The sequence below is a fragment of the Hylaeus anthracinus genome, unplaced genomic scaffold (assembly GCF_026225885.1).
Source record: "Hylaeus anthracinus isolate JK02 unplaced genomic scaffold, UHH_iyHylAnth1.0_haploid 11997, whole genome shotgun sequence".
In the NCBI taxonomy this organism is placed as follows: Eukaryota; Metazoa; Arthropoda; class Insecta; order Hymenoptera; family Colletidae; genus Hylaeus; species Hylaeus anthracinus.
In genome coordinates this window covers 5,099,611-5,126,033 of record NW_026534344.1, presented here as the reverse complement: position 1 = coordinate 5,126,033, position 26,423 = coordinate 5,099,611, and the positions used below count along the sequence as shown (strand labels likewise).

General features: G+C 39.9%; 1 protein-coding gene and 1 long non-coding RNA gene across 2 annotated transcripts in view; one reads left to right on the top strand and one right to left on the bottom strand.

Moving 5' to 3' along the window:
- The window catches only part of LOC128889862 (uncharacterized), a 166,497-nt gene that overhangs the window by 134,491 nt on the left and 5,583 nt on the right, over nt 1-26,423 (bottom strand). The gene's annotated exons all lie outside the window — the stretch shown is intronic.
- On the top strand, nt 9,568-10,636 carry LOC128889877 (uncharacterized). The gene is made up of 2 exons (XR_008460511.1): nt 9,568-10,253; nt 10,381-10,636. It is a non-coding gene; the product is annotated as an uncharacterized LOC128889877 (long non-coding RNA).

The following is a 26,423-nucleotide window of genomic DNA, read 5'->3' as shown; positions in this document are numbered from 1 at the left end:
CGCTTTACAGCATCTGTCTATCAACGAGCTATTCCCATTTGTATAAATAAATAAAGCTTTGAATTCGAGCTTAGTCCGCGCGGGAAACTTTTCCGTCCGAGGCTCGTTCCGCGCAGGAACTGACTATTTCGCGAGCGCCCTAGACTCTAAGTAAAACGAACAAAGTTTCAGCGCGTTTCACGACCGAGAAATTGTTTTTCGGAACACCGAAGTTCATCCACCCCCGAAACACCGAAGAATGTAAATGAGATTCGATTTCCACGCGCTATGGAATTGGTTCGAGTACCGACCCAAAAAGTTGAACCCGAACGAAAAATGCTGAGCCTAACCGACGTAGTTTGATCAAGTTTGAAACGGAAATTGATAAAAATTTATTTTTCCTGCTAAGTAAACTGACTCTTTTCATGCGCCTACTAGACACGTTAGAAATTTTCCATTGGTCAAACTTCTACGTTGTAAAGTTTAACCGAATAAAAAAGCCTAAATGGGATAATAATATGAAAGAATAGGACATCGACGTTGCAAGAGAATCAATCGCAACGCGCTAAATTAATTTCAGCTTGTGTACATTAATGTACAATTGTAAATGGAAATATCAATATACATATATGTAAATATACTTTGGAAACATGTTTCTAAATGGAATATGGAGCTCGTCGAGTAATATCGACAATGGTATTTCTACACGAGATATTAATCCTGAATTGTTGTAATTCCTGGGAATTAAATTTCTTCTGTTCTACTGTTCGTTACAACACAATGTAAAACATACGAATTGTCATAACAGAGACAAAAAAAAAATATACATGTCGAATTGAGTAAACCTCCTCCTTTTCGAATTTGGTTGATGTAATAATTGTATTATATCTAGAAAGGAATATAGTCGTTGGAAAAGGAAATAGAACGGTAACCTGTAATAACAGATCTTCCAGGTACTGTTAGTAGTATACGATAGAGGTTGCATCGATGAATGAAATGGAACATCTATTCGATCATTTTCGATCGTAAGTCGGGCTATCCCTGACACGGGCATCAAGCGTTTGTTTACCGAGTGGTGCCAGAAAATAAGCGATCGTTCACGTTAGAAATGCGTAAATTATTTTTATCGTGATAAATTAAGATATACGTGATTCACAGAAGAATATATCACAACAGTGGTTGCTTGATTTATTAATAGTTTGGCACTTTTTGTATACGAATTGTGATGGCTGATAGACTTTTAGCGATGATAACGATTGTGATGAGTGTGACGATTGTAACGAGCGTGGTGATTGTAATAACTGTAATAATAATGACAATAATCGCAATGATTGTGATTATTGCGGTGATCATCGGTTTCGTAATTGATGTGATAACACGACGATTGTAAGGGCCACGATTATGGCGATGATGAAATGCGATTGGATCATATGAATTCACGGTCTTGATTAACGAATGGATACAATGATTAATTATAACTGATAATTCTGAGAGTTAATTATTCCAATGATCGATGGTTGCGATCAATGGTAACGAGCCATGATTGATAAAAATTAAAATTTATTTTATATTGTTTATTTATTTCGTGGCCACAACTCCGTACCTTATCGACTGGTATCCCAAAAAACCGATAAGACAGTCTTGTTATCGATTTGTTTTTGTTCGTCCGATACACCACACGTGATTAAATACTTTGGCCGCGAGCTTCTTCGGTATCGGCGCACACGCGAGGACGGTATTATGATACTTAATCAGGCCTATACGAGAAACTCGACGTTTCTCGGGCAGCATCCTCTCAGCGTTCGCGTATCAGCGGTGGAGTTCTGCATCTGCAGATCGTTTTGGGTATCGGCCAACGTCGATTCTCGACGTCGAGGGTCGAGATCCGCGGTTACACGCCTATTCGATGTTCGAAATTCGATATTTCCACTAAAAGAACGGCCTGAATCGAGTTTTCCCCGATAAAGTATCCCTCGATATCGCTGTCATGTTACACTTCCACCAATCGTCTATAACATGGAGTTGAAGCGCATGGACTTTTGTTAAAAATTGTTTTAATTCTTATACGGGAACAGAAGTCAATGTTTATGTATTTATTAGAAACATGAAATTGGTATTAGACTGTGTAGTTATCAACGCTACTATCGTAAAGTTTTCGGTGGAGCAATAAATAAAACAATTGTTTAAAAATATCCCACATCGGCAATACATGTTTATTGAATAGTAAAAATTCCGCTCTTCGATTTGAATTATGTTTGAATCGAATCGAACGATTCCATGCAAAGTCACGATACTTAAAAATTTCCGATTTATGAGATAATTGATATAAATGATTGACGGACTCAGCGGCCTACATAAATTTTATGGAAATGCTAGTAAACATTGGAGTATTTCCTGGAACAAGAAGTGGTCGCTACGATTAGCAGATGGAAGCATCTTCCATGACTGTATTGTGCTCTTGAAATTCCTGACTGGAGGTTCATTGGTTAGTTCCTCCATTCGCATTGTCACCTTCCGTTCCAGTGATCATACAAACGAAATGTATTCGGATTGCATAATAAACGTGCGTTGGTTGGCCGCGTAAGTTATGCAAATCGATGCTGAATGATTTAGATGATAAATTGGAACACGTTGCGTGGACCACACGCGTCGCACCTTTCCCTCGAAAATTGTACGCTGGCTGTGCTAAATCGTTCTTCCGAGTAAATCCGTCCAGCCGCCGCCCCATGATTTACGAAACCACGGATACACCGGTAACGTCGATTGAAATCCACGTGGTCTTAAAATTAGGCTGCGACATCGCGTTTTATCGTCAGGTAAATTACTATCTCTAGCCACGGAAGATTTTATATCAGATTTACAAAATGATTCCTGTGTGTTTAACCATCCTCTTGTTATATCAAAGTACTAGTTTCTGTAGCTGTGAAACACGAAACAACTTGTTTAAAACAAAAGAGATAACGTCGTAACGCTAGTTGTGATTCTTGCATACACTATGAATATCGTGATTATTACGAAAATTGTGATTAATATTAGTGATTATTGTGTTTGTTTTGCTACTTTAACAACTCCAACACTTCGTAACTATGATGGTCGATGTATCCAACGACCGAAGGCACTCGACAGTCGCCCGAAGGATGAAACAGAGTTATCGAAAAAATACCTTGAGGATTAAAAGTTGAACGGCTTATCGTTATAAATAAATGGCGGGTTTACTTTAGAAAGGCACAGCATTCGTTTCTACACCTAATATAATTCAACGTCAAAGATAGAAACAAGCATCGTAAAGGAATGAACGATGTTGCCGGCAACGTAGCCGCGCCGGCAATCTCAAATAAAACCTCCCGCTGACAAGATTCCTGGCTTGTTAGTACCACAAGTGCCCCGGTTACGAGGGTCTTTCAATGGTAGTTTATGACGGTTTATTACCGACGAGGAATAGATCTGAAGAAGTTTCAGGTAAAATCATTGGAACGGTGCACGATTTTACATCTTTCTTTGAAGAACTGCTGGAATCCGATTCTTTCCGAGAAGTCTCGTACGATAGAAGGTTCCATCGAAAAATGAACGACACGTCCTATAGCGAACGTGGATGAACATAATTTGAACAGATATTAAAATTCGGATATGTTGTTCATATCGAAATGAATATAAGAAGTCAATTACAAAAGTACCATGTCACTGTCAAGATTTTTCTTGCTGTGATTGTCGTGAATTTGTTGTGACAATTTATTGAACGCTGTAATAATCTGCGACCGTCGCGATTGTGACAGTAGACAAGTAACGGATGATTATGATTTTATTGTGACGATCGATGAAAGGATTCTTGTAATTTGTGATAATTTATTATATAATCGTGATGATTGCATTAATTGACGTTCGCATCGATTTACGACTTTAATAATCGTTCGTTGTTACGTCTTCTTGTCGATTGTTTCTTGTAATAAAACGAATAAAATAAATAAATTATAAAGTGACCATGTCACTCTTGAAATTTCACCAAATAAATTTCTCCGTTCGTTCTATATAAAATATAAACACAAGTAGAATTTATCCTCTATTTCGCAATCTCCCGATTCGCTATGTGATTGACTCATTGCGAAGGAATCCCTGAATTCCAAACCGTTCAATTATTCCTCCGCGGAATTCTTTCGATTTCGACACGCATCGCGATCCGTCGCGACATTTCCAGCCGCCGAAGCCTAATTCTGCGAGGGCGTCGTCTGCCATCGAAAAAACAGGAACCATTGCGTGGGTGGACCTTTCTTTGCTTTCTTTCGTCCTCCCTTGTCCCTCTTTTTGGTCCTCGTTGCAAATTAACCGACGCGTGCACGGACGCTAACGCGAGCAAACTGGCTCTTCCACCTTCTTCGAATTTCGCGTGGTTGAATACCGATTTGTTGACACGCGGCGCGTTTAGGCGCCGCGTCGGACCGGCCAGATTCCAAACGGCGCCATCGCGATATTTATTCAGCGAAATTTCTCCACTTAAGATATTCTAAACATATTCTTTATGTTTTTTTCGCGATACTCTCGGGCGCAGCCTTCGCGTTTTATTAAACAGCAACGCTCGCTTCCGTCGCACGTGACGATATTTATTCTGAGAATAAAACTCTCGCTGCTTTTTGTCGCTAGAGTTATGCGCACTACAATTTTAGACAGAATCGTTTGCAGACATTTATTTCTGTCAGCGTTTGGTACGCTTGAATTTACGATTCTGTAAAATGTATACACCGAACAATAACTGTATTAATTTGTCATTGTGATACTTGATAGATTGCTGCGTTCCACCATTGGCGACTGGGACGATTTCTGATTGTGATAATATCGATGAATCCGATAATACGTAGTTGTGACAATAAACGATTGTGGTAATTGTATCTGTGATTATCGTGGTGCATTTGATTTTTGTGGTTCTTTTGATTATTCCTGGTTCGATTATCTTTACGTATATTATCATTACTTCGGTTTTGCGATTCTTATAATGATTCTGATGACTGCAGTAAACACTGTGAATGTTACGATGAACGTTAGCGATCATTTTGTTATTATGGTGACAGACTGTTGTGATAACGAATGTGGTCGTGACCATTGATAAATATAACGATTAATGATTGCGATGATAGATGACTTTGACACTAAACTTTTAAAGTAACTGATTCAACGATAGGTGATCGGAACGACTGCTGATTAATATAACTAATAAACCTAACGACAGATGGCTGACGATAAAAAATCCATAACTGAGGACTATTATATAATTGTTATTATATAAAAATTATGAAGATTGTTACATAAATTCTTTGTTACTGCAACTCGTTGCGATATTGCGCCAAAAAATTGATTTCTTCGCCTAATGCCGGCGCACACTTTTCACCCTCGAATGTCATTCGTTTCGATTAAGCTTCCCAGGGCGACCTTCGACCTTCCGCGCTTCCGTCGCTGAGGAGCCACGAATTTCGACCGATTTCACGAACCGTCGACGACAGACGGCAACCAGGATTCTGGTAACAGCTCGCAGACGGAATTCCTATCTTGGTACTCCCATCATCGGGTCGACAATGCAGAGGTTATCGACAATGGCGCACGGCCAGAAATAGCAGACGGTGCATTGTGTTTAGTGGTGTATAGGATATCCGGATAGAGGACGTCCACGAGTGCTGGAGCATCAGGGAGAAAAGGAGAGAAACATTCGTGGTTCCGGATCCATGGCCGCGGAACGGTCCACATTTGCATCGTGTCGCAGTTCCAGCCCAAATATTTTTGGCTTATGCAACCGCTAATTGCAATCAGAAAGTAGGGCTCTCGTCAGGTTGATCTCGGTCACGACGCTTGCCCCTCTTTCGCTTCATTCTTCACGGAGCCGTTTGCGATTCGGTTCACTAACACGTCAGGATGAACTGGCGATTATTGAATTATATTGGAACCTGTTGTTACATGATAGTGATAATTGCAAGGGTGTACCACGCTTTTTAGCGAAATAAATCTATACCCTTTGAACAATTTTTGGTTAATTAGAATGTTCAAAAATATCGATGTCCAATGTTGAGGCAATTGAATTGAAACCGTGAGTTTCTGAAAGTGTGATGTGACTTTCCTAGATTTATCTTATAAATAGATCGTTGCATTTGTCATGATAATTTATTATTGCGATTTAAAATTGTACTGACTAATGTCTGGGATGGTTAACGACTGTAATAATTTGTGATCGCGATGATTGTGATCGTATCAGGTCTACCGGAAAGTTCTGTCCATTACGGTTACAACAAGTTTCAACGAGTATGCGCATATTCGTCAAAAATGACACAGAAATCGCAATCACGCTGGCAAGATGTCATAAATAACGATAGAAATTATATTATTCCAATCAAATTTATTCAAGCTATGAGAAATTTATTATTTTGTTTTATTCTAAAAACGGACAGAACTTTCCGGTAGACCCGATAGATAGCTACTAGTAGAATGCAACTTTTACAACTTGCGATTGTGATCATCGTGACTATTACGATTATTGCTGATAATTTGTGTGGTCCAGTTAAATAAGTCCTACATATACATCCCTTATCTGTAGAATTCGCCAATGTAATTATCATGATCAACATTGGTGAATATTGATCGATGATTGTGACGATTCACAATTGTATTGACTAACGTGTGTGACAATTGATGACTACAACAATTTACAAACGCGATAACGATTGATTATTGTGACGATCGAGGATTACGATTGCGACATTTTCGCCAATGGAAAAGAAAGTGGCACGAATATATCAACTATCTGGTACACCTTTTACCCGTCGATATTCGCCAATGTGAATATTGTGATCAACATTGTGATAATTTGTAACCGCGATGATTCGCAATACTATAATCTAATTTTTGTAATACTTGACGACTATAACAATTTACGTTTGCTGAAATTGCCGATTGTGATTGTAAATAACTACGATAACCAATAATATCGTGACGAGTCATATAATTCCAATTATCGACGAATGCAACGATTGATCATTTTTGTTTCTTGCAATTGATGCGAGTCGATTCGTTAAAATCCGAACTGAAAAATTTCCAAGCGAAAGTGGTCCACCTAGGCCAACTCCAAACATGCATCACTTCATCTGTCGAGTTCACCGATGTGCTTCAATGACGATTCCACCCCGCATCACACACAGAGATGACGCTGAGAGCTAGCGTGATCGACAGCCCTCAGGGGCGCATGGCAAACGATATCTGGCATAACTCGTGTGTGCAGAGCGGTCGACGCGGTTTGGCATCCGCGACGATACGATTTTGTTTTCCTATCAAATCCTAGCGGTCCGTCGGAATGGATTTTTGCGTGGTCGTACGGCCAGACTTCTGTCTACCACGTAGGTGTAGATATAGAGTCAGCAACGCCCACGACGTCGCCGCGATGCTGACCTGGCCAGGGGTGGTTGCGACGTGAAAATGTCAGACTTGCCGGCTGATACGATACTCCCACGCGTGGAAAAGTGGGGCGAAGTCGGCTCATTCATCCACTGATTCATAGGAGTGGGCGTAGAAACGCAAGGGTCGAACGACACCAACGTAAGTTCCTGTGTTCTCGTCCGGCGTACGAACGGACTCCTCTTTCCCTCCAAATTTTCGAACAAGTTGACGAACAAGAATCCTCGTAAGAATAACGATGATTGGACTCCGGATCTTTGTGATAAATAAAATCTCCGCGAACGTACCTACGAAAATTGAACCTAAATAGGAATTTCTTTTACTCGGGGAATATTGTAATACCAGCTTTACTTTCTGATGCTTTCTCTTATATTCTTGCACGTTATTATTTCCTGTAAATACACGCGTAAAGATCCGCAGTCTGGTCATGACGGATTTGAATAAAATTGCTGTTGGGTGGTACGCTTCGTAACTACACAAAATTGCGTAGAAAATTTTAGCTTGGTACGACCATGAACTTCGGAAAAGAAAGGTCATAGATTGGGGAAGTTTGGCCGGGGGCAAGCAAAGAGATCGTGATTCCAAGATAAAGGGTGTGCCAAAAGCGGTTTCAGGATTTTGTATTTTAACGAAGCACGAATGATACTGAATGTGTTGAATGTGTTTTAAATGAAAGTACATATGATTGCAATTAAATGTTAAAGATTATTTAACTGTTCACAGGGACATGACAAGAACGTTTTATTTAGAAAAGAACACTTTGTATTTGTAAGCCAGTGCAATTGCAAATATTTAGCAGCACTCTTCTCCGAAGACACATTTAATATGGAAGAAGTATACTGCAAAATAGTAACAACAGTGATACACTCGTAATGCAGAATTGAATTTGAAGGGAAGCTTTGAATAAAAAAAACGTATATATCTAAAAGTATTTGAGTGAGACAATTGATGAATCCGACGATCGATGATTGTGATAATCGTGTTGATTCCATTTGTGATCATTTATGACCGCGATGATCGACTATTCTCATAATTGGCGATCGTAATGATCGGTGCTTTAGGTAATTAAAAATTGTAATGATTGGCGATTGTGATAAATAACGATTATGGTTTTTGCCAAGGATAATGACACTTACGACGATTAATGGCTTTCATAATCGATAATCGTGACGATCGATGATTGGGATAGTTAGTAATTGTAATAATTCGTGATTATTATTAATAAATTTATTGATTACTCTGTTATCGAGAAAGGAAGCACGAAAGCTACTTTTAGACAGTTAGTAATTGTAATAATTCGTGATTATTATTAATAAATTTATTGATTACTCTGTTATCGAAAAAGGAAGCGCGAAAGCTTCTTTTAGAAAATCCTTTATGACGCGATGAATCGACTCAAAGTAGCTCGAGAAAGTAGTGGTGGAAAATACAAATGTCGCGTCTTTCGGTTGCCATGATCGTTTCTGGACCTCCTCTTCCACGACGAAATTCTATCGATCTGTTTTTCATCTGACGCAACTTCGGTGACGCACGAACAACGATTATACTTTGGTTAAGTCGTGACGTGTTCGTCGTCGAAGAACGAATATACCAGATGATTCGAAAATTGGTGTTAACGTTTCCGTGTTTAATTTTTATTCTAAAGCGAGTAAAAAATATTTAGAGCATTTTTACTCAATTTTTTTATAAGTATTTCTAGGATACAAATTGAAATACTTAAACGATCCAAATTAACTACCTAAAGAATTAGTATTTTGTGCAGGGAATTTATTATAGTAAATGCTAGTTTGATATACCAGGAAAACATATGTATCAATTTTTTAGAAAGCCTTCATTTTAGTTATATTTTCTGAAGACAATAATCATATCGTTTTGAAAAGTAATAAACAGTTTTCACACTGTGTTTGACTTCGTATATTTAACGTTTTTTTTTCACAAATTTTGACAAATTTTCTAGGAGCAACACTTTTACGTATTATTTTAATCGATGAACATAACAAAAGAATCTCTAAGTTGACGACAATAGGCAAAGTCAACTTGATCAACTAAGCAACACGATTCAATTATTTTCTTCGCCTTTAATTAACTTAGCATGCCGATACTGTCAAATCCATATTTTAATGGACAATGAAAATTTCCTGATAAAATTTCCCAATAAAATTCACTGCCGGCGTAATGAAACTAAAAATAAAGTGCACCACGAATCACGACATACCATTGGCGTAAACTGGTCTGACGTCAACGGTGTCCCTGGTACCATGAGTATCCATTAACAGACTATCAAAAAAATATAAAAGGAAATTTCACAAGCAAAACTGCACTTACTGCATCTAATCAAACACAGCTACTAAGGGTTCGTGCAATTCCATTGCTTCCTTCGTTAAATCATAATGCATCACGTGACAAATGTATTCGGTGTAACGTTGTATCTAATACTTTTCTCAAATTAATCCACAACTTTGATCTCACAACTCCGCGACACAATATCGAAATCGATGTCCAATCGTCCGAGTGTATTTAGAGATATTTCTCGTCACGTGTAATTAGTAATTTGAATTTTTATTCGCGCAGCTAGGCGCTTTGCTATACTGAACTCTAGGTAAAACAAGCGATAAAGCTGTCGCGGGTGACGAAGCACAAACAAATCGGAGCACGGACGAATCGTTTCACCAGACCCAAAGTACGGTCTCGCGGTTAGCACCGTTTTCGCTGAGACTGAGACAACGTTCTCGCCATGCCAGTTGCATACAGTGGAGTCGACCACGTGCGACGGGGAATTACCGTTTCATTATACTGGCTGCAAAGAAAAGGAGAGGAACAGAGGCGGTGTTGAGGCAGGCCCGGGCATGGTAAGCATAAAATAAACTTGAAGACGCATGGGGTTATACGTATGCATCACGCGCGCACCAGGGGTGTGTGGACGCAAATAATAACGCAAGTTTGGATAATTAATTTTGCCCGATGTTTCGCTGTTAGGGAGCTATTTGTGAAAATTAATGAAGTCCGTGTCGACAAGGGGCTGAAGGAAGATGGCATTTCTCTAAGATTTTTCAAGAACCGGGGAAAGAAAATTGTAGGAAGCGGTAGAAAAATAAAAAAGAGTGAAGAAAATTGAAAGGAACCGAAGAAAATCCAAGGAAAAGGGAAGAAAATTTATAAAAAAAATTGAAGAAAATCCAAGGCGAAAGGGAAGAAAATTGAAAGGAACTGAAGAAGATCCAAGAAAACTGAAGAAGGCTATAGAAAACTAAAGAACACTGATGAAAATTGAGCAAAGTTGAACAAAACTGAAGAGATTTAAAGAAAATTTATAAAAACTAAATGAAAGTGATTATCTTTACCTCCAACTTTAACGTCCATAAAGATGTACCTTCCTAGAATATTGGGATTCTTCCCATTTTCCTTCGTTGGGCCTAGAATCCCAAGCTCCGTATCGATTTCAAGAACCGCATGGTGCTTAATGCATCAATGGGACCGCCCGGGGCCGAACCGAGTTTTTTCCTTGAAAATTAGCAAACTTCAAAGCGTTCTACCTTCAAAATTAATAAAAATCGGATAAATACATTAAAGCTTAATGAATTCGTCTTGAGAAGTACTATCGCGTGGTATAAAACCAAAATATATACTTTCATTTGAAAAACGAAACTTGACCATCATATCTCGTTAAATAACAAAGTTAACAAAAATTCCTTCGCGCTGAAACATGGGCCCCATTTTACCATGCAATCTCCATATTTGAAATTTTTCCATTCGGCCGCTAATTTTATGATCTACAGGATCTACGCGATACCGAAATCCACGTGGCATCGATGGCGAAGCACGTACCAAAAGGGAATCTCCATCATCGATCACGTTTACCACAACATCCACGCATAACGCAGACGATAAACCAGAATCCTCCCCGATCCGCGTTTGTTTGCTAGAATATTCGCGATATTTATCCCTGTAACGTCCTCCAAAATCGAAGATGATGTTACGACAGAGCGTAGGCGGTACGTGGTTGCCCAGCCATGAGAGGGATCTATACAAGAGCCGTAAGTATACAGGGTGTCACGTACAAAGCTTTACAAGCTGCTCTCTCATGTACCAACCAAGAAATCCTCTTCAATTCTTGCTACAGTTAAATAACATAGGGAGAGCAATCTTTTAAAAGTTTTTCGACTTACCATTACAGGGGCTCCCTAAGTTCTCTCAAATGGAATTTGGAATTAATTTTGTGTTACTTGGATAACTCTTGCAAGACAAAATAACATTTGCTTGAACTGGTTTTTAAAATCGTACATAGAGAGTTATGGCGATAGATGTGTATCGATAGGGGGGCAACGGAAAGAAAGGCTACCGAACACTTGGTAAGTTTTTTTACAAATACTCGAGCATCTGATAATATAGCGTCACGAGCAGGAAGTACTCTTGCTTTCTTGATTTGTAGGAATTGCTACGAACGTATGTTTTACATAGCCCCAAAAGAATCTAAATAACAAAAATTCTAAATAACAAAAAGAAAGTGTTATTCAATTTTATAAGACTAATCTAAACAACAGGCAATTAATCCCACCTTCCGTTCAAGAAAATATTAGGTTAGCCCTCTTTTCTCAGCTGAGTCACTTCACAAAAAAATATGTCGCACACTGGAAGGTTGGTCTCCATCCCCCTGCATCGTTTCTGTAACCAAGTCGAATGTCTTCGTTAGTATCGTAGAATACAGGACACCCTGTACATCCGTTTGAACGTAATTCAAGGAAGCGAAACTTCCACATTCTTAGATATTGTGCCATTCTCTTCGATGGCTCCACACCACTACAACCCCTTTTCTCGACGGTCCACTACACTGTCTCGTTCTCCTGCGAACGCTCGTTCATTCAGAACGCGAAATCAATGAATGTTATTTTCGGCAGAGTTCCCCGTTTACCACTGACTAACACTACTTGAAACGTCTACTGCGTACTTGGCGTCACTCCGCAATTGAGCCGTTCATTTGCCAAACACGATTAATCCCCTAGAAAGAAAAAAGAGTGGAGACAAGTGACAGAGTGGTATATACTACTCATTCGAATTCTTTTTAAAATATAAATTCAATATCGTACACTGCAAACGTAGATTTCATCTAATTACGTATCACATCGATAAGATTTGTACAATTTTCGTATGTTTTGGTAAATGAAAATTGAAATACGTATCATCGAACTCGATCTTCAAAAAATTCGTTGGAGTTGATTTCTGCGAGAGCATTTTTGCATTTTAGTAAATAGTATAATAACTTCGCGCCGGTATCCTCAGGTATATACTGCATAGATATATGCAAAGTGTGTTTCGTGTAATAATATTATAGCTTAGCGTCGATGTACCTAGGATACTACTTTGGCAGTTCCCTTCAAATTTTTTCAATTTCCTTCAGTTTTGTTGAATTTGTTGAATTTACTACAGTTGCGATTAGTTTTGTTCAGGTTTGATTAAGTTTTGCATGGTTTCGTTGATTTTCTTTAATCAGTTTTCTTCCATTTCTTTAGTTTTCATCAATTTTCCACTGTTTTTTTCCAGTTTACAATAACTCTATTCAATTAAATATCGTTATTAACACAAAACAATCCGATGACTTGCAATCTACAATGAATATATTGAAAGAAAAATGGAAATGAAAATAGCAAAAGTAGAAACAAAAATATGTTATCAACATTCCATACGTTTATCTGACTCCCATCAAGTAAGAAAACTTGAAGCACATGTTTGTACAAACCTATCCGCGCACTTTCGCTCCAATTTCACCCAGCAACCTACTACCTTGCGTATCGTATAATTCTCCCAAGTGACGAACTACGAATCGAGTTTATTCGAAACGTCAGGATTCGGTGAACGATCAGGTTGCATCGTTTAGACGGCGACAAACGTTCATATGTCATAAAATCGTTTCCAGGTCGATGGAAAAAAACCCGTGCACGAGTGGATTAACCAAAAAGAAGGCTCCAAGAAGAATTGGACCACCTTAAAAGTCCTGATGCGCGCGAGGCGAACGAGACCATAATTCGGTACGCACGCACGATGGTATAAAAGTTGCTAAAAATGCCACCGCAAACATCATCCTCTTCGGTTATATTTCGATGCCACGGAGGTGGGGAGACCTTGGATTGAAGCGGTGCAATAATGTCATTATTAACGTCACGAATTTTACGGCTCGTTAATTCCTGCCGTGGTTTTCGCTCGGACACAGCGAATAAGTTCGTTTAATTGAGGAAGAGATAGCGCCATAAACAAAGACACAAGTCATACATGGCAAATCGTCGAAACCGGTCTTTAAGAATTCTAACATTCCGTCGTTCTACTGTTGATTTTAATGTCGGACAGCGTCTCGCGTTCCTCCGGAATTTTATCGACGGTAAATTGTTGTATTTTCGGAGCAAAGAACTGGCTACAACGCGTTTAAACAAGGAGAGATAAAAATACAGTCGCGATCGTTTGTGGTGGGTTGGTTGCAATAATAATCTCGCCTTTTCTATTGGTCAAGTTTACTGTTTTCCGATGGGCCCCGTTTTGGGCAGGCCGGTTATTGTGTCGTTGTTGATCATGTTGCGCAGATTTGCGTATATTTTGCACATTTATATGTATTCACCATTACAAGCATATATATTTACACATTTGCATATATTTACATATCTACATGTACTCAGGATACAAGTACATAGTTTATGTCCTTAACATATTTGCATGCATTTAACATATAGGCGTGTATACTTGCATGAATTGCGCATATTAGGGCACATATTTGAAGATCTACATGTATTCAAAATGTAAGTGTGTATATATTTTCATGTATTCGGTGCACGAGTACACATACTTTATGTATATACATGTATTAAACACATAAATAGAGCATATACTTGGCATGTTTGCATAAATTTAGCACAACAAAAATTCATACATTTTGCGTATATATATTGTATATGTACAAGACAAAAACCATAAAGCTAGATCATTTTTTCACGATGCCATCACGAAACTTGAATTGCATACCAAGTACATAGATGAAACAAGAATATTAAAACAACCTATCGAAAGCGTTTCATTTTTACGATATTTCATTTGGAATTAATCGCTTCACACTTCTTGTATCAAACTTAGAACTCGATACCTCGACTGTCTGGCTGCTTCGTAATTTCCGTGGAGTTTGTTCGGGAGACAAAGCGTCACGGTTGTTCGAATTCGTTACTAGAGGACTAAAAATACGTCTGCCCATCGCGGGTCCTAATCCAGTCGAAAGCCTCGCACCAGTAAATTACTCCACTGCGTGCTGGAAACGAAGTACATTTGTCTTCGGTTGTGTGGGACCGCAGGACAGGCCGAATTGAATAATTACCAAACGCGTGTGTCAACGAGTATAATCCTAGTGGCGAGCGTCCCTTGAGGTTCTAAAACACGCCAACGTTTTCTCAAACTCGAACGTCTCACTAGTAAATAAAAAGTGGCTGTGTTCTCAGCGTAATTGAACAAAGTTAGAAGAGTAATTTTTTTAGACACAATGGCGAAATTTTATATGTTAATCTTACAAGAAGTTCTTCGATACTTCAACAGGTATTGTATTTCGATTAATCAGTTTCTTTTGAGTAGCTTCGTGTGCGGACGGCCTGATGTCTCTATGTAAATTCTTTTTTGCAAATTAATCACATAAAATTTACATTTGAATACATCCACAGATAGAATGAAATATCTAATTCTAATTATTGCAGTTTTAACTAACTTTCATTCCAATCTAGGCTCACACGATTCATATCTAGTCAAAGAATAATCGAGCGAAGTTTTGTTAAAATTCTCCATTAAATAAATCCACGAAACAACTACCTTAACATTTTTCTTTACATCGCTGTACATTGCTTTACATTGCTTTACATTGCTTTACATTCCCTTCATTTTCTGACATCCTCCTTAAAAATGTAGTTTCCCAAGTTCTACTGTCTCCTCTGTAGCTTAGCTACCTCGAGATCGCTAAATCCGTACCGTAGCTACAATTAAACATAGCTACAACCCCTGAGGGTGAACTAAAAGAGCGCAAACGTCGCGGAAAGAAAACGTGGAAGAACAGAACGCGATAATGTCGATGGAACCGGTTAGACGAATCGCGTGCGGCTCCATCTGCGCAGGCGCGTGTGCGTGAAGCGCGTTGACAGAAAGGTGAGTGATGCTCGTCACGCTAGCCGCTGTTGACAGCCGATGACAGCCACGCGCGCCATGGCTCAGACCACACACAATAGAGGACCACGTTGCGTGCACGGGTGTGCGTCCACCGCGATAGCGTTCCTTTTCATGGTGCTCACCAATTCATATGGTAATCGCGGGCCTGGGACGTTATTCTGCCTTTATTAAGTGCGTCTGACCCATTTTGCCTGTCAGTCCTGCTCCAAGAATTTCTGAGTCACTCGATCACGGAGGCGTCGCGCGACTAATGCCACGCTTCTTCCTATTCCCAAATGATTACGATACCTCAGGTAATTTTCACGCGAGCAAAGATCAACAAAGATTCCACCAAATCCGTCTCAAAGGATCCAGAAAATCCGAATGAAACCTCCACGAATTTTTGACAGAGAAGCAATCATATATTCATCTGTCCCTGAATGTATAATACTTTATGATTACCCACGAAACAACGCTTAATATTCGTACCATTTTAACTAATTTTGGGATCCAGAAAATCCGAATGGAACCTCCACGAATTTTGGACAGAGAAGCAATCATATGTATATTCATCTGCCCCTGAATGTATAATACTTTATGATTACCCACGAAACAACGCTTAATATTCGTACCATTTTAACTAATTTTGGGATCCAGAAAATCCGAATGAAACCTCCACGAATTTTTGACAGAGAAGCAATCATATATTCATCTGCCCCTGAATGTATAATACTTTATGATTATCCACGAAACAACACCTAATATTCAACACTTGATACCATTGTAACTAATTTTGACAGCGTAATTGAATCCGATCGAAATGAAATCTTGGCAATCTTTTTTAAACGCGAGAGGAACACGTCTCCAGCAGCATTTACGATTGGTCGAAAGGGACAGGTCGAAGCTTTCGCTCCTTCGATATTGGATCGATTGTCGTAACGCGCAATGGATCATGCTTCTAATTGAAATTCATTTCTTGGCAGTTGCCAGGAGGTATGTCCCTAAAGGAAGCGTACATGCATAACGCCATACTAAGCATCTAGATCGGTGAAAGCGCCTCGTTCCTCCTACCATCCAATTCGGAAGGACTGTCGCATCCATTTCCGAATTTAATATTTCTCGTTAATATAGAGTTCGTCGCGTCAGCTTCGATCCAATAATCGATGATGTTGCGTCGGCTGAAAACAAGCAGCGATTCTCACACTGGCCGGTGCTGCAAGAATTTTTATTTAAAACGAAAGCTGAGTTTCGGTGAAAATAAATTTAGCGACGATCAAGTTTCTAAGTGGTATATTGTTTGAAAATATGTAAGGGATTACGTATTCGAGCTTAATTGTAATATTGAAAGTCGATTAACCTCTTCACGACCCTGGTCACGTATGTGGACGTCTACTTTTTTATAATTACAATTACTGTCAATAATAAAAAGAACAAAAATTTGATAATAATAAAAAAAATCGTCCCTTATGAGGTTAAACCTCGCGTGTTTTCTTGTGTTTCTTACGTTTACGAAAGTACCCATTCTATTTTCTCAAATCTAAACTCTCCCCCGATACGCAGCTACAAAATAATTATTCTTAATCGTTATTTTGAGGGTTAAATAAAATTAAGTGCTAACCGCTTATTCTATTGCTCGAAAATTCTCATATCCAAACACTTTCGTTTCCCAATGAATTCTCACAGTGAAGTTTCTCACCGTGAAGTTACCGTATACCAACGTAGAAACTCCTCTTCTAAAGCGTATACACTTCCTGACCAGATCCGTAGTAAAAGTGTTAACAGATAATTCCGTAATGTGACTTGGAAAGTCATAACGGCGTCAGGTTCGAGTGAAAAATCGCGCGGATGATTTTCGGACGGGAAAATGAAGTGGCAGATGGAAAGAGGATAATAATATAGGTAGCCTACGGCCGCGGCGATGATTAATAAATCAGAGACGGCGTTGAGAGAACAGTTTAACCTGTAACCTCCGAACGATGCATCCTCCTCTCTCCTCCTTTTATACGCGTCGCTATCCCCCTTTTCCCTTTCTTTCGCGTACCGACAAGCGGCATGCTAGCGAGCATATACATCTTTTTCACAGAGCCGAAACTTACTTTGTACTCTCTCCCCATGGACGCTCATGGCGATACAGATACGTATGGCGGTCTGTGGGAACAGGCCGACTCTGAATGTTAATTGTTGCTTAAATTTATGACAGTACGCCCTTCGCCTCGCCGCTTTCGTCTCGCGGCGTCGTTTTGCCCAATCGTTGGGCCCCTTTCCACCCTTTCCATCCGAATAACCACGGCTATTCATTCACCAACGATCCCTCGAAACGAGCTCGACGATTAACCAGGTTTCGCAGCTCGCAACAGAAGAAATTAGCGGCCGAGCTCGGCTCGAACACGCGCAACGCGGCCATTATGGTTCCACTCGCGTGTCACTTTTCAGCTCGGTTCCTTTTTCAACAGGGTCCGGGCCGTGCAAGACGCCGTTTTTTTCATTTTTTGTTTCTTCTTCTACGATGTTTGCTCTATTATTCGCTAAACATCGCGAGAACCTTGTTGCTATTCTTTATAAAACGTAGTTAGCGACAGTTTTTTCTAACGCGAGATACTTAACACAACTGGTAGTCTATTAATCCTTTACACTCGAAGCCTTTTCTCTGGTATCTATCAGCAACTCGAGATGCTTTCTTAGCATTCTATTGGCACGGATGTTGAGCTTAGATTTACTGCGAAAGTGAGATTGAATTCGACAATCATTTTATTGACACTTCGAGTTCCAAAGAAATGAAACCTAAAGGAAACCAAGTGATGACTGAGAGTCACCTCTCGAGCGGAAAGGATTAATAGGTTTTTCGCTGGAACAACTTAAACATTGTCACCTATTACCGAGACAACATTTAATCCTCTCATCATTGTGCATCAAAGCGAGTCGAACAGACGAGAAGAAAGATTGAATAGTATTAATATTGCCAAATTCGAAAATATTGAATTTAATTATATGTCCAATCGCTACTGGTTGGTAAAATGTTAAGATCCAAGAGTTCTCTGGGACTTGATGTAACTTGGTGCAAAGGTAGAGGATTAAAAAACATTAGACACGTGTGCTTTATATCGGCTGATATTAACGTTTAAGGAGTGAAGACCGTCTCTTCGAATCTATTTTCTTCGTAGAAAAGAATCTCCTACCGCAACGACTATCAAAATTGCGATGAAAAAATATTCACCTCGAAAATCATTCTCAAAAGGAAAAAGAAAGATTTGCAATTTTCACTAAAATGGAACAGAAGAATCTTGAACTCTCACAAAACGGAATAGAAAGTTTGTCAAAAACACGAATGAAGTTTACCGATAACGATAGAGATCGTGTCGTAGTTAACCGTGTTAACTCTTGAAATTTTGCGCAGTATCAAAAAAACGACACAGCTTGCGGTTACCCCTAATATAATGAACATCTTACTCCGATTTGTCTTCCTCTATTTGTACCTACCGATAACATCTCCGGTTATGCATCACGGCTTCGTGTAACGCAACACCGTGCACGTTTAATCGAGCCTAACCGCGCGATAAGATCGCGCTGTTATCGATATCTGTTTGTATCGATCGAAGGGCTCGAGGATAATGCGAACGTTCAACGACGTCGTAGGAGGCGAAAACAGAGCAACTCGAGGACTGGTCCGAATTTCTCGATCGCGATTAGGCCATGACGTCCTAATTAAGCGAGATTTGTACTTCGTTCGTCCTAATTACAATCGACACGGGCCAAATGATATCATTCATCACAGGATTCGCGTGGATACGCCTGTGTAATGGATGGCGTTGTAAGGATTCATTTAGGGATATTTGATTCACTGGGGCACGCTATATAATTAATGGCGTTGTAAGGATTCATTAAAGAATTCGCATTGATGCACTATGGACGACGTTGAAGGATTCGTTAACACGTTGACTGCCGGAGAAATATTCTGGAAAATTTCTGCTAGAATTAAATAGTATTCAGACCATTGGAGATTACGTTATCGATAACATCTGACGTGATATTTATTTTTGTAATTTCATCAAAATCCACGAATTTCGATTAAATTTATTTCCTGTGATGTTTCACTTTCAGAATTAATTTTGTCAGCTCTTCAATGAAAAACACTGTTACTACTGTTCGTCGAAGGATATTTAAAACAAACATTTGCGTAAATACACTATATAACGGACGACGTTATAAGAATTTATTAAAAGCGGATCCGCCTGTCGACAACTCATTAAAAATGACTCGTTCGAACGTAGTTTGAGCATTTGATTTTCGTCTAAATCATATTTAAAAGTATGCTCACAGAAGTACACCGTTTATTCGAGAGATTACTTCAAGCAAATGAACGACTCGCGTTACAGGCCAGCGAAATTGGCACATTTCAACTGATATTGCCGAAGAGATATTTTCGTTAATCAATTAATTATATAACGATATTGGGATTGAAACACAATCGTATTGCCAGGAGCCAGATAGTTACGAGGGGAACAGATGACTGCGCTATTAACAATGAACGCTGATCGCTAATTACATAGCGTCTTAATTATCGACTCATTGTTCGTGCGACGTGTATAAATAAACTAGGCGAATGCACGCTGACGTTCAGCAACTCTATCTGCGAATGTTTGAACAATCAAGCTCCAGGCTTGCTGCTGGTTCCACCTCGACATAATGATCATGCGGTTGTATGGTAATAAATTAAGCCGTACCCTGTTATAAACAGTCGATTTTACCGCGGTGTTTCTATGAGGTTTAAATTGAGAAACGGTGATTCTTAGAAAACATAGGCTCTGGAGCTGTTTTGGGTTCTTTTAAGCTCTAAACACTCCCTCTTGTCGATAAGTGTCGCAACCCACTCTTGACTCCGCGACACTTATCCATGATTCCATTGCACGATTTGTAGGATATTTGATGAAGAAAGGGTAATCCTAGCCCTCGCTAACTACTTGGGTACGTTTGCAATGGAATACATACGGCGGCGACTGTGTTACGTTCTATAAGTGTCGCAGAAATTCCAAGTGTTACCACTTGTAACGTGTTCTGTAACTGTCGCAGATATTCGAAATTGTTATCCGGCCAACAGGAACGTTCCAGCTAAGATAGGTCAGCTAACAATTTAACGTTACACTGTCCTCTATTTATCCAGCCCAAAATATTCGTAATGTATGCAGAGATCCACTAAGAAGCATTATGAAAAGCAGAGGTACGCGAATGGCACCGCGCTAACAAAATTAAGGCGAAACAATTCGTTAGAAGAAAGAGAAAAGCAACGAATTGGAGCGCCGTTGCCAACAAATTTCAGTCTGGCAGTGGCCAGGGTCCTGTGTTTTCTATTCCCAAATGGAGAAGTCGGATAAGAGGGCCGCGATCCGGAACGAAGGTAATCGCGAACCGTCGGAGTTGGAATTGTAAACACGGCTTAAAGTCTGGATAGACGAATGCGGCGCCAACGTAACGCTGACGCAACACGTAAGAGGAGAGTAAACGCTAGACGATGCGAATTGATATCTTTGTCAAGATTTCGAGATCTCTTGCCTACTTTTTTTTCTCGCAGCTGCAATTATACAATTTTTTTTAATGTTTCAGATCAACGAACAACAACGTGGTATTATTTAACTTTCAAATTCATTTACAGATATTTGGGTAAAAATAGCAATAACGATGACTCGAGCTTTATCGGATCTTCTTAAATTAGATTAAATATTTGATTAAATCCTCGATCAAATCGTCTCTTTTTTAAATTTGCTTCGAACTATGTTTAATTAAACTGAAATTGAATAATAATTCAGTTTATCAAGGTAACTTTCAATTACCTTGCTTGAGTATATTTGCCATTTCCTTATTCTTTTAACAGAAAAGACTTTCATCGTCCCATGCTGTCACTAACGTCTTAACGATACTTAAAGTCGATCATAACTAAATGATTATTATTTCATTAGTGGTAAGTAAATAGATTTCATTAATTTTCAATAAAATATCATTAATGTGTAAATCGTTATTTAAGGAGCAATAATTGAATAAAGTTGAATTAAATCTGCATAAAGATATAATTTTAAATAAATTATTGTTCAAGAAGGAATAATTGAATATATATATATATATACATACCTAATGTAAAATAAGAATAATACGCGTACGGTTGCGCTCGAAACGGAGGCCCTAGCGCGCAACTGTTCGCGACAACGGGTAACCTGATATATGCCTGCTAATCAAGCAAAAAGAAAGAAACAAAAAAAAAAGGAAATGGCTACGTACCACCGAGAGAAAGTACAGAGGAAGAAGATTTGCTTCGAGCGACGAAGCAAAATAAACGAGACAAGTGGAAAAAGAAAAAATGAGAAAAAGGGATGGCGAAAAGGAGGGAAGAATGAAAGAAAGGGAGACGAAGAATTCGCAAAATCGACTCGCAGAGGGCCCCAAGGTGGATGGTGCGTGGGGCAATAAATATCGTGCGATTAGATCTTCGGAGGAGCCGCTGTTAGGGTTGCTCACGAGCAGAGGGAGCGTCTATTAATCACTGGATGTTAATCAAGCCGACCGCTAAGTAGGCTGCGCCGCGGCATTAAAGTGCATTGCCACTTTGCGCATAACCGAACATACCGGCAGATAAATGTATACATGGATCCATGAAGAAGGGTTGAGAGGGGGGGTGGGTGGGTAGGGGATCCGGACTTCTGTGTGGTTAGCCTTTAGCCTTCTATTATTCCAGCGAGAGGCCACCCTTTACCTACCGCAGACCACGTGCTCCTCTCCTCATTTTTGAGAAATTAATCAGGACTAATTGCCAATCTGTAGCGGAGAACTCTCCTACTGGAGCCACGTGGTATCCATCTACTTCACAAGTTTCTATCGCTCCAAGGATCTCCCGTTCTCGTTGCTGTTTAGCATAACCAACGATGCGAAGATAAAATAATGATCTAGAGGTAGGTGCATTAGGGTACGCAGTTGACGAAAGCAAGAACGACTACTACTGTTTTACCCGAAAGAGGAGACATCAAGTATAGATTTCTGTTAAATCTTCGAATACGACTTTTAGAGACCCGCAACTCAGTGATAATAACTTTAAATTCAACTCTATTTCTCTCCGAAGTAACATTACAACTATCAAGTCCAGCTTGTGAAGGGACATCACAACCTCCAACGTCAGGGACAACGAAAATATCAGCTCAGTCTTCGGACAATAACTTCTATAGATCGTTCTATCGTCCCCTAAGTTACCTTCAGCCTAGATGTCTCTTGAATTACCTTCTATTAAAGATAATTCAACTGTAGCCTACAGCAGCTCTGGAGAAGTAGAAATACCCAGATTTTGATCTCCAGAGGAAGTTCAGAAAACCGAATAATGACCGAGAAACGAATAAATATTATTTTGAAATTGGTGAGGGACTGCTCGTGGGATCGCGGTGTCTTCAGCCAGCTCTGTTTAGGAAACGCACACACTTCGAACGCATCGCACCTCGACGGAATGTAAAACTTCTGCTAAACGGCTGGTCCAAAGGAGAAATTGGAAAACCGGGGGAAAAAGAAGAGGAAGAAAAAGAAAAAGGAAGCGGACTCTTTATGGACTTGTTTGTCGCTCGGCGGCTTTTTAGGAATTATTTGGAAAGTTCGGATCCGCGTCGAAACGCCTCCACCAGATCGTTTTAACCGATCCCATGACAGTTAGACGAGGTGATTTCCTCTTTCGTAGCAATCGAGTATCGAGTACGAGCACTTTTATAAACAAAACTTTGAATCACGATAACCAGTAAATCTTGCGTTCGCCCTTTCTTTCCGACTAGACTGCGGATGTTTACACAAATGCGACCGGATGAATTACTATTTAGAAAAATGGGACTCCAACTTTAACAAGATTTTTAGCCTGTAAACTTGTCGTTCCTAGCAAGTGCTCACTTTTAATACACTGTATACTGTCATTTTATTGAAACGATGAGTTTAGGTGTCAAAGATGTCAATGTCACATCATGTGTCTGGATATTTATGAAGGAGATCCTCGTTCTACACCTCAAGTACTCGAACGTTGAAGTGTTATAAATGTTGAAAGATGTTCAATATAGAATGAATCCTAGTTCGTTGCACATGCCAATAACGTTGATTGGTATGCCTTCTCCTTATGACAAGGACATAATGATACCCCGTATCTTCCATAAGGTTCCATCAGGGGTTCAAACTCCAACTACTTCTAGATGTCAGTATCCCTCGAGCAGTGCACTATTGAAATACTCATCAATTTTCATCCATCTATTAATATAAGATGTTCAACGAATCCTAGTTCGTGGACATGTCAATAATATGATGAAATACTCATCAATTTTCATCCATCTATTAATATAAGAATGTTCAACGAATCCTAGTTCGTGGACATGTCAATAATACGATGATTCTATCGATATGCCTTTTCGTTATAACGAGAAATGGTTAGACTCGATCTACTCCGACCGGTCAACTGTTGAAATATTGGACAGCCTTCGTCCAATTCTTGTTAAAACCTTCGACACGCGATACATCCTCTTATACATCAGGATAACGTTAACTCTACTTGGACTCCCTTTCATTGTAACGAGAATATAGGTCTTCGATCAGGTTGCATCAGGTGTCCGTGTTCTTCTGTGCCGGCAGTGTTCTCTCCTCTGCCTGCCATAGTCATCCGAGATTTCATCGAGCGGAGTCCAGTAAACCCTAAACAAGGGAACCAGGGAGAGAAATGGGGACTAGGTGGATGTCGTTGTACAAAAATAAATAAAGTCTTTCGAAAGACTGAGAAAATATGTCGATAAATCTCGGCGTCTAGTTGAGATAGGTGGGCAGCGACTGCGCGCAGGGAAACAACTGTCTTCGGCCGAGGCGAGCATTAAACGAGCCAACTGGACTATTATTTCTCGTTAACCACGCCGTTCTGGAGGAGCTGCCTCGCCGGAGAAGGGTGAGAATCTTTCCACCTCGGAGAAAGTTTTCAAATTCCTGCTATTCGCCATCCACTCTTGCCTGGGCTCGAGAACTGCGATTGCCTCCGGGTCTGTGTACCCCCCTGACAAATTATACGTTTCTGTACGTGTGGTCTACTTTCACCGTGACACACAGAGCCCCTTCGATATTTGTTATCGTCCCACTCCGCCAAAAAGAGGTGGAGGAGGAGAAGGAGGAGGAGGAATCGGATCCGGTCTCAAAAATCCGCGTACTTTCTTAGAGAAGTCATTCGTTCCACCCCCGCAGAATCAACGGAAATTCTTTGTTAGATTGATCACTCGCTCATCGGGCGAGCTACCGTGCTCGCCGAGATTAAGATCCGAGTTCTGTTATTGTTCGGGTTTTATCTCTCCCGATATTACCGATATCCATTCTTCGGGTCACGCATCCCGAATTCGCGGGTTATCGTTTCGTCATCAGAGATGCTCAGCGTTATGTTGTTTATAGAGTAAAGAAGATCAGATCGGATTGGATACTTCGGAGAGACGCAAACTGAGCGAAACTTCAACTTCCATGCTTGGAGGTAGAATTGTGCCAGGAGTTCCGGTCGCGAGAATGATAACGATAATAAGACGTCTTTATCGTTGGGAACGTCTCAACGCCTACGGAAAGAGAAGATTTACGTAATTGTAAGAAGTTTATTACCAAAAGAGATGTGTATCGATAGTCCTCCTGGTTAGTGTACCGAAGCTACCTAACCCTGAACATGAATGCGACGGTCGTCCGGAAGCCGTGGAAATTACATCAATAATGCTCTTCTAAAACCAGATAATCTGGCTACAATTGATTCCCATTACGAAACGGATGGGACGTAAAACGAAGTCGGAGTTAGCTGTTTTATCAAAAACGTTCCAGTTCGATCCCAGTTTCCCTTACTAAGCTGTTAAAACAGTTGTTACGGTGGGATGAATCGAAGGAAACCGGGGGAAGAAGCGGTTCGGTACTTACTTGGCATTTCGCTTCGACTCGGTGCATTCCACGGGCAGATGCATGATTTATATTTTTTCCTTGTTTCAAGTTACGCATCCAAGGCCGCTGGCAAAGATGGCCAAGAGTCAGGGCGTTACTCGCGTATGACGCGTGCAATTTCTTCGAGAATTATTCTACGCACGCCAACGGCAGTTTATGATATATGGTCAGGCGCATAAGAGACGTGTCCCTCCTACACGTGTGACCTATGACCGGAGCCGAATATTGAATCACTTTAATATCTTGGAACGAGACACGAGTCACGGCCCGCCGTCGACCTTCTCTCCTGTATGTGTTTAATTGCCAACGCACCACGTGTGATACCTGCCTACGTAACATCGCCGACGTCAAACTTCATGCGTACGTCATTAAACATGGCGAAATTCTCGTTCCTCGCACGCCATCCGGGAATTTAGCGTCCCCAGAGCTTTCAGGCAGCGTTCAACACTGAAATTAACACCTTGCTCACCGGCCATTTAGAACCGAAACCGTCCTGCGCGACCAGGATATTTTTTCACGGTTGAATATTAAATGAAAACGTCTGATCAAACTTCGATGTACTTTATTTATTTATGCGTCGAAGGTAATCTTATTAAAAGTTTAGAGACTGTTCACATGAACTACAAAGCAGTCGGACAGTTAACGATTAATTCAGGTTCAGATTACCCGAAACCAATTGTCTAGTCATTTATTCATGCAACGGATTAGACGCCGTTGAAGTCGTGACTTACATCGATAAAATATAATTAAATCTCGAAAAATCGAGATCTCACGGATGAATCTTTATATAAAATTTTTACATTTTTTAAAAGATATGATTCAGTTTGTACTGTTTGATAACGATTATATCAACATATGTAACTGGCTATACAGTGAGCTTCGATATCGTAAAATTTCTTTCCCTTTTTCCT